This window comes from Arachis stenosperma, chromosome 8, assembly GCF_014773155.1.
Source record: "Arachis stenosperma cultivar V10309 chromosome 8, arast.V10309.gnm1.PFL2, whole genome shotgun sequence".
NCBI classification, from domain to species: Eukaryota; Viridiplantae; Streptophyta; class Magnoliopsida; order Fabales; family Fabaceae; genus Arachis; species Arachis stenosperma.
Window position 1 is genome coordinate 36264948 of NC_080384.1, and position 10480 is coordinate 36275427.

General features: G+C 29.3%; 1 long non-coding RNA gene across 1 annotated transcript; it reads left to right on the top strand.

Annotated features, from left to right (window-relative positions):
- Positions 1 to 203: 203 nt before the first annotated feature.
- On the top strand, positions 204 to 8634 carry LOC130946332 (uncharacterized). Its single transcript, XR_009072263.1, has 5 exons — positions 204 to 410; positions 1486 to 1563; positions 7421 to 8136; positions 8290 to 8320; positions 8418 to 8634. It is a non-coding gene; the product is annotated as an uncharacterized LOC130946332 (long non-coding RNA).
- The last annotated feature ends 1846 nt before the right edge of the window (positions 8635 to 10480 follow it).

Here is a 10480-nt window from a genome sequence, read left to right on the forward strand (position 1 = left end):
AATATAATTAATTAATTAACATACAAATAATTCTTATTATTAAAACGGAGTATGGCCTTTTTGACGTAGGAAATGGTAGCTAAGCAAACTTTGTGGTTATCGAGGACGCATCAAGATCTGGAAAATTCTGCAAGAGAAGGTTGGATTTGGATCACTGAAAGATGAGCAGAGAATTGGTCGAAATTGTTGATGGTACGCACAATTCTGGAGGAGCCTTATCTCTATTGGGAATGTTCTTTCTCTCGCTTTGGATCATATCCATGGTAATATTTTCCTGTGGTGATGATGATGACGATCCCCGCCGCCGCAGAGGCGGAAGATCTGGCCTTAGTGGACTTGGCGGAGACGGTGGTGGTGCAGATGGTGGCGGCGGCGGAGGTGGTGGTGGCTTCGGTGGTGGCTAGAGCAATGTGAGTTTAATTAACTCTTTGTTGTAATGGCATGTATACAAAATCAAAAGTAGATAAATTATTAGGCTTTATTACAATTGTTATATTACTATTATAAATTCATAATATCTTCTTCTTCTTCTAACTGAGTTGCTTAATTCTACTTCTCTGTTTTCTTCATGAACTGCACATACAGAATTCTGCAGTTTATACCCTTAAATCTGTTAGATATCAACATGTCTCTTATTTTTTTTTTTGTTTACGAATTACTTGCAGTCTTTAAATTGACAACAAAATTTGACTAAATTATTATATATTGATTCTTAATTATTAATTTCAGTTAAAAATAACTGTAAGTAAATTTTAATCTTTAATAAAATAATTTGATTCAATTTATTTTGGATATGATGTTTCTTTTGTTTTTTTGAATAAAACTTCATCCTAACCCCTAATTATTTGACAATGACTATTCGCTCCTTACCGAAAGCAAAATGCCATTGCGCCTCTGTCAATTAAGTCCGTTGGACATCTTGCTCTTTTTGTTAAATTCTCAGATAACGATACAATTTTACGTATAATGTTACTTGCCAATGTATAATTTATTTAATAAATTCATAGGAGTTTAATTATCCCATTTTTCTAAATAACAATTTCAGATAGTGTCACCTACTAGCAATGCTCTAGAACCAAATGAATGGGATCATAGGAATGCGTTGCAATTGCATGATTTATTTTGTTCTTATGGTAGATTAAAATTTAATGTTTGAGGGGATTAGTGTACAAAAAATAGGTGTTTTATTTGTTCACTGTTGTCGTGTTGTGATTCCATTGATTGTAAGACGAGCAATATCATGTTTACATTATGTTTCTACCAATAAGAAAGAAATTGTGAGATGAGTATCAGTTCTTTTTTTTTTTTTTCTTTCAAGTAAGTATCAACTTTTAAATTGTTCCTTTTTTTTTGTCATGAATTGTTTTTTCATTTGTCTATTGTGTCTTTCCACTACAGGCTACTCATTAGATAAAACTATAGTCCGATATTTATTGATTATATTATGCAAGGATCTCAAGTAACTAGAATTCATGTGTCCTACAGATAACAGAAACAATCAAGTTATTTTCTCCCTTGATGGTGTTGGTTACATAGATCAAAGAATGTTTTTATCACTGGAACGTAAGTTCTTTAATTGTTTTGGTTTTATCTTCATATTCTTTTATGTCTATTTATTCAGTTCCCTATCATCTGCCAACACAATCCTTGTGAAATTCACCCAATCCTTAATCTACACTTGACAAACTAAATAACAAAAAATTTGGTCATTTGTTCTTTCTTCACAATGGAAGCTACCTTATCGGAGGTGAACTTATGCATATTAAGTGTATCTATCGTTATACAATTTTACTAAGAAAATAGAGCTGATTATAGAGCGTGTACATTGTTAATTGGCACTTGAAACTAATGAAAATAGACTATGATTATCATATTATTGTTAAAGGACTATTATAATGATTAATAATTAATCACACACACTTCAAAAATTTGTTGTATACATACTCACTTCCTGGTTAATATGATATTTTAGTCGAAAGAGATTGTCTACATTTTGTAACACTTGTTTTGAACTTCTGATATTGCTCTGTGCACAGATAAGATATTTACCATTTGTCACAGTTGTCCAAGGAGCGCATTACTAGTGGGTTTATTAAGTAATTTGTTAAACACTACTTGAAATTATTATTTGGAAAAAAGGGAACAATTAAATCCCTATTAATTTATTAAGTAAATAACTAAACCTGTAGGAGATAATCTCTCTTTAACAAATTATAGCAAGTAATATCACATTTAAGCTTGTGTCGTTATCTGTTGACAGGGACGGACTTAGAGAGGGGCGAGTAATGGCCTCGACAACCCCCAAAATTTTAAGAAATTAAATTTATATATGTGTTTAAAAAATAAAAAATATTATATAATTTAATAGTTTTATATGTATTATTTTTCATTACGTAATGGATTTATGTCTTAATTGTTTAATTCACTAATATTTTTTACTTAACTAATTTAATATCATACTCTCAAATTTTTGTACTTTTCAAATTAATTTTTATATAATAATCTCTATATTTATTTTTAAAAAAATTATTTATTTTTTATATTAATATATTTAGCATTTATATTATTATATTAATAATGACTTACGTAGTTATATTTTGGTAATCACATTATGTACTTTAGATATTATTTTCTTGTAAAAAATACTCAATTTTTTTCTAAATTTACGTTGTTAAAAGAAAAAATTCTATAAAGATATCTTATATCTTGTATTTTATAAGAGTATAAGAGTTTGTGTCTTTCAAGTAATTAATAATTTATAATTTATTTTTAAATTTTTTAAAATTTTTGAAAGAATTAATTTTAATTAATAAGATATGTGATAATTGTTAACTAAACACGTTATAAATTATTGGTATTTTATAATTTTATAATGTATTATTGATATTGTTATATTTCTTTTATGTAATTATCATATTAAAAATAAAATTGTGAAAAAATTATAATTATATATATTTTGATAAATCTTTTAAAAACTAACTCTAATAACTATATGTTAATTATCTTTATGGAAAGAAAAAAATTATCTAAAATTCGGCCCCTCCATATTAAAACTTCTGGATCCGTCCTGTTGACGAAGAGTTTAATAAAAGGGTCAAGATGTCCAATAAACTCAATAGACAGGGTCACAATGACATTTTATTTTTGATAAACGACAGACAATCATTTATGCTATATTTGGTTGGTGAGAAAATGAATAAAAAATAAATAAATAAATAAAAAATAAATAAAAAATAATATTTTTTTATTTAATTATCAAAAAAAAATTATTTGTGTGTGAGTCCATTAAAAACATTTTTTTTCCATCACAAGCAAGAAAACAAGAAGAAAAAGCTATATTTTTTATATTTTCAATACTATTCTTAGTAATATTATTATTAACAATTATTAATATAAATTTAGTTTTAATATATTATTATAATATAAATTAATATTTAAATATTGTATGTATTAAATAAATAATTTAAATTAAATATATAAAATTATAATATTTTATAATATTTATATTTTATTTTATGATAAGAGTATTAATATAATTTTATATTATTATGATTTTTTTTATTTTTTATTTATTTAAATAAAAAAATATTTTTTTTATTTTTTATTTATTTAAATAACACACAAATAATTATTTTTTTTAGTAAAATAGTTAGGAACCGGGTGGTTTTTTATTTCCCATGAATTTGCTTTCATTTATTCAATATTTATTTTTGGACTTGGATGTTTGAGTTAAAGGCCTGTTAAGTTTTAAGGCCCATGCATACAACGTTGTTAGGATCAGATCAGCTTGTTCATTTGGTCTGCCTTTGACTTTTGACCAAAGTTATAAAATAATATCTGTCCGTGTTGTCCCTTTTTGTTCACGCTAAGTTAGTTTAGTTTAGAAAAACAATGATTTGCGGTGAAAATTGAGGTGGATTCAACTTGACGTGGAGTTAATATTTAAAAGTCGTTAGATAAAAATTTAATTAAATCAGTCAATTTATTTTATGATTTTTAAATATTAATTTTACGTGAAGTTAATTTTACCTAAATTTTTATCATAATTTATATTTTTTTGTATATTTTTCCAAAATTTTATTTTCTATTATAAAAAATTATTTTTCATATTTTCAATTATTTTTAATACTAAAAATAATGAATATAAAAAATAGTAAAAACTCAAGTACAGTTGATTTTATGTGAAGTTGATATTTGAGAGCCGTTAGGTGATTTAACTAATTTAATTAAATTTTCATCTAACGACTCTAAGGTATCAACTTCATATAAAGTCGGCTTCATCTGAATTTTTACCATAAAAAATATATACATAAAAATAATCCACATAATATTAGTCAGTATATATTACATTGATTAGGAGTTTAGGACAATTGGGCAAAGTTTTCGTGGCATTTGTTAATTGCATCAAGTTTCGGTTTAACCAAGTTAGCAAGCTACACCCGATTAAATAATAAATATAAATATGTGAAGAAAGTTCTATATCAATAGACTAATAACTAACTAAAATTATAAGTCAAATAATATAATTTTTTTATTTAGTTAGGATATAGAAATTAAACTTTTTTTGTTAGTGATATAATCTTTGTGGTAGTTTTGTCAACTTCTAGTAAAAAAATATAATAACAAACATTATATTACTTAGTCCAATGCTTAGAATAATTTTCACAATTTGGTTGATCCCAATTAAAATTTTTAAATTTATAATTGTGACTCTAATTTATTTTTGAGATCATTTCCGTCACTAGAATACTGATTTGATGCAATTGTATGATACGATGGACACTACGTAAATAACGGCACATTGATTTCGCGTCCAAACCTTTTGAAAACTACGTTGTTTCAGTTTTTTGTGGGTTAAATTTTTTTTTTTTTCCGTTACAACGATCATAAGTTGCCAAATATCAAGAAAACCCTTACGGTTTTCAAAGGGTTTGGGCGCGAAATTAATACGCCGTCGTTTAAATAATGTCCACAATATTCTGGTGATAGAGATGATCGAAGAGTCAAGTTGGAGTAATAATTATAAAAGAGTTTTAATTGGGGCCAATAAAATTGTAGAGATCATTTTAAATATAGACTAAATTTCAAAAACCAAAAATTAAGATTTAACTCTATGAGCAATTGTTAACTTTTCTATGACGATTGATTCCTATAATTTAGTGATTAATCTTTCGCAGTTTTATTTGAGTTGAGTTCTAAGTTTGACCTCATTTCTAGGTTTTCTTTTTCTCCAAATGTTTTCAAGGGTAATTTCTAATTATTATTAAATAAGTAGAAGATGTTTACTTTTCTATTATAAGTTTTTCCTTTTGAAGAGAAACTCCTATGCACCACGAAACCTGCCATCTGTCCATTTGTTTACTTATCTATTAATCTTTTAATGAATGAAACGTTTAAGGCTACGATATTATTTCTTAGAAGATTTTGGTTAATCTGACCATGGCAGAGGATAACTATTCGGGAAACTCAAATACATACATACGTATATGTATATAATTATATTAGTTATGGTCAAAATCAATCATTAAAATTAATTATTAATATAAAATATATATTAAAATATAAAATATTTATTAAAAATAAATTAAATAATATTTATTTATTTATATAATAATTAATTTTAATGATCAATTTTAACGTATAAATAAAATTTTTAATATAAGTAAGAACTCATGAAGACTATAAATAAGAGAATTTGGCCTAGTGATTTTGGGTATAACGAAAAATGGGAAACCACTTCCTTACCTTACAAGGGGGCCGTGATCATGCTGAAGAGGTCAAGATAGCTTCAGGCTTAAGGGTCTTGTATTTGTTTGGCGTGTTCCTCATTTCTCTCTCAATTATATCTATGGCCATATTTTCTTGCGGTGAAAATGGTGACTCCAACACGCCACGTCGAAGAAGAGATAGAGGTGATGATGGCGGCGGCGGAGATGGTGGTGGTGGTTGTGGTGGAGGTGGGTGTGGTGGTGGAGATTAACTAAGAAAATTGGCCAATTTGTTGTTTGAATATCGTAATTGTGTGGTTTAATTCTAGATTATATGATTCTTTATTTGTATGTCTCTATATATACCTTTATAGTTTATTGGAAAATAGAGTTAAGATACTATAACTATCCCTTAGTTGGCCACAAATACATGTTATCTTATTGGAAGCGAATGGTATAGGATTCAAGAGATTTTTAGTTTTGATATGGAGGAAATGATGGGATATAGCAGGGATATGGGGGTTTATGGTGTATCACCGAACTGTGATGACTGTGCAAAAGTAATCGAATGGACCGATTAGGAGTATTGAAATCGGATGGTCTGATTTCACAAATCGGACGGTGCACAAATTGATTGGTCCAATTTGCGTATTCCTTCCACTATGCAGATGGCTTCCTTGGTTGGCTACTATACCCCAAACACGAGTGTTTTCCCCTCTCAGCAGACCTTTCTTTCACTCTCAAACCCCTCACTTCATGCTCCCCAACCCTACCATTCTCTCCATTATTCACTATTGTTGGACCACAACAAAACTCGGAAAAAATTGAAAGAAAATGTTAAGAAGACCAAAAATCAAAGAAGTAAATCAACTAAAGTTTCATATTGTTAATTATTTTGGACATCCTAATAATTTGATTTAATAATAATAATAGTGATAATATTAGATTTTATTAGCAATATATATATATTATAATGGCACTAAGTAGAGATTAATCATGTATGCGTATAATTTTACTGTTAGGTGGTTAGAAATGAAGATTAAAATAAGGATTAGTCATGTATGTATGTATGATATAGTACTGTTGATTTGGATTTTTTTATGATTATTGGTTAAAATGAAATAAAATGAAATGAAAGAATGAATGAATGTGAATGAATGAATGTGAATGAATGAAGAAGGAGAATGAGATTTGTACATATTAGATATTGTTATTGGTATTAGTATTAGTTAGTAATTGAGTTTAATAAATTATTATGCTTAATAATAAAAATTTAATAAATTATTTATGATCATTCATAATTGAATTTAACATAATTTAGTAAAATTTAGATAATAAATTAGTAATAACTAAACCTAAATTGGAAAATTAGTATATTGTTTTATGAATAATAATAATAATAATAATAATAATAATAATAATAATAATAATAATAATAATAATAATAATATTAGAGGTTGAAAGAAAAAAAAATTTCTACGAATAAATAATTTATCAGTTGTGAAATTATTCTGGTTAGTTAGTTAAGGTTAATTAATTTTTGTTATAAGGTAATGAATATGATTGAAGGATTTTTGTATAACAGATTTACTGTATATGTTTGAAATGCAATTATGCTGGTAATTAGTTATAATGGACATGTAAGGATAATTGTGTTTTTGTTAATATAGTTATATTATACTGGTACTTATAACGGAAATGTGATATTGTAGGGTTCACGGATGTTGATATGTGATCACTTAAAGCCACCAGATCCATACAACCAAATTGTTGAGTCACACTTACGCGAGATTGGATTTTATTATGTTTCCCAGATTGGAGTTATCCAATGTCAGTCAGCAATTATTAATGCTCTGATTGAGAGATGGCGGCCTGAGACTCACACATTTCATTTTCTGGTTGGTGAGTGTGCCGTGACCTTGGAGGATGTGGTGATAATTATCGGTCTGCCGACAAACGGTCTTCCGGTTACAAGACCGACCATGAGTAGTTTTGAGGCATTGGAGGCCGAGTGCTTGCACTAGTTTAGGGTTGCACCGAGGAAGACGGACTGTAGAGGAAGCTTTATAAAATTAACGTGGTTTAGGGGTTTGAAAGATCGTATAGTGTTGAATGATGATGTTCACATTCAGATGTATGTAAAGTGTCACATAATGTTGTTATTCGGGACAATTCTGTTTGGAGATAAGTCGGGTGCAGCGGTGCATTGGAAATTTCTGCCTTTGCTCCGTAACTTCGGTGGGATCATACAGTTTAGTTGGGGTTCGGCATACCTGGCACACTTGTATAGATCATTGTGTAGGGCAACTCGTGTCGACTGCAAGAAAATAAACGGTCTGCTGACACTGTTACTTACTTGGGCTTGGATCCGGCTACCATTTCTAGCATCGACTCCTGGCAATCCCTGAGCGTTTTTTATTGCAAACAGGTAATTTTGATTAAAGTATGCATTGAAAGAAGTTCTATAAATTTTATTTTGTTTTTCACAAAATAAGTTAACTAATGGATTGTCTGACGGCTGGTGGGATAACTGGGATCGTAAAAACTATGCCTACCGATATAATTTGCTTGCGCACTACAGGAGGTTGTTGGATGATCTACAAGAAGGACATGTATGTTGTAAAATACTAGTACCGAATTTAGCTTGGTCAGTGAATTAATTGTTGTGTAATCATTTGACTGTTTCGATGTGTCGAGTTTGTTTGGCAGGCTTATGGCATTGGAGACATTGACCCAGACGTGATTCCTTTAGACATCCGTCAACCATATTGTGTACATTTAGCATAGAATGTTGTCGGTTCCGACTCATATACCCGATAGTCTACACCTCTACGGATGGTATAATCTTTCATTGCCTTGATTACTGCCTCCCTTGAACTGAATTCCATCCCCACCGTGAACTCACTATCCGCCACAACAGGAAGCATTGCATACATCATAAGTAATAAATCATTTATTATGTAATCAGTAATAAATCATTTATTACAACTCACAATTGATAAACATACTTTACGATGTATGATTATAATAGTTTTTTTTCACTATTCTATCTACGTAAAGAACAACTAAATATAATTCATAATAAAGAACTATTAACTAATAAAATAATAAAATGCTATTGTCACTAATTACTATCCACATATCACATATATTACTCATCTTACCTTATTGATCTTCTAATTCAGAGTATCACAAAGCTAACTTTTCTTTACGTACCTGCATTCATATATTGAGAAAACTCCGGTGCATGCATAGCCTCCAAATCCAACGACCGCGTCCGCATAAAAGAAGGCTCCTGAAACAGATGCGGGTTTGCTAGTGCATTTGCAACTTCCGCCACATCTGTGTTCATGGCGCCGTCAACTTAATCTTCGTCTTCACCTGGACCAACGATCTCATAGTTACTTTCAAATTCCTCCTCGCTTTCACTATTATAATCTTCCAATTCAATATTACGGTCCACTTTAGATTGATTGAACTCAATATACAACTCGATGCACGACATTTGGTGGCGATTTTCCATATACATTGAAAATATTTCATGCATACTCGCTTCATTCGTCACATATTTGGTCTGAAATTGAACGAACCCACCAAACACAGATAAAGGATACCTGTATAAAATACATGATATTTAGATTGATCGAACTCAATATACAACTCGATGCACGACATTTGGTGGCGATTTTCCATATACATTGAAAACATTTCATGCATACTCGCTTCATTCGTCACGTATTTGGTCTGAAATTGAACGAACCCACCAAACACAGATAAAGGATACCTGTACAAAATACATGATACTCTTCTAGATATTTGAGAATGTATCTTCTCACAAATCACACCTTTTGATTCCTCAAATGACAATGTGAATGGAATAACAACATCTAATGAATTTTCACACACAAATTGAACTCCCTCATACGTTTGTAATAAAATCTGCCCGTAACAATAAATTTTTAACACAAATCTATCATCCATAACACTATACGTACTTAACTACTCTCAATCTCACTAAAATTTATTCTGCAAGAATGAAGGAAAAGAATGAGAGAAGAGGAAGAACATGAGATGAGACACACGATAAAGAAATGGGGTTTCTGTGATTTTTTTTGGGTTTATGTATGCAGTTACAATCAAATCGGACAGACCGACTGCGTCCTATCATTTCAATTTTTTTGCGCATCACAAATCGTTGGGTTCAATTGGTGCACTCCCAGATAAAAAAAAAATTTCCCCCAAAAATCGGTGGGTCTGATTAGTGCACTCTTGGATTTAAAAAATTGGACAACCAAAAATCAGTGGGTCCGATTTCATGCAAATCAAATATCTGCCCACACAAATTGGACCGTCCGATTTGTGTTCCTTTCTCTCTTTGCATGAAATCGGACGGTCCAATTTCTTCCCCCCCAGATTCCTAAAAGTAACGCCGTCATAACAGTATAATTCACCCCTAATCATCATAACCCAACATAACTCACAATGCTAAATCATATAAAAAAATCAACTTAGGATTCAATGGTTCCAAAATATTTGGATCATTAAATCATTCAGTAATAAAATATATTTTTTAAATTTTTTAATAATTAATAAATAGTCCTTATTTAATTTTAACTACAACTTAATTTTTTATATATTATTTAATTATTAAATTTATGAATGTTATGTTTTTAAGAATGTTTTTTCTAATTATATTTTTATATTTTGTTTGATTTTTATTCGATAAAATTCGATGTATTAGATTTTTGGTTATTTATTCGTAAACCGTGTTA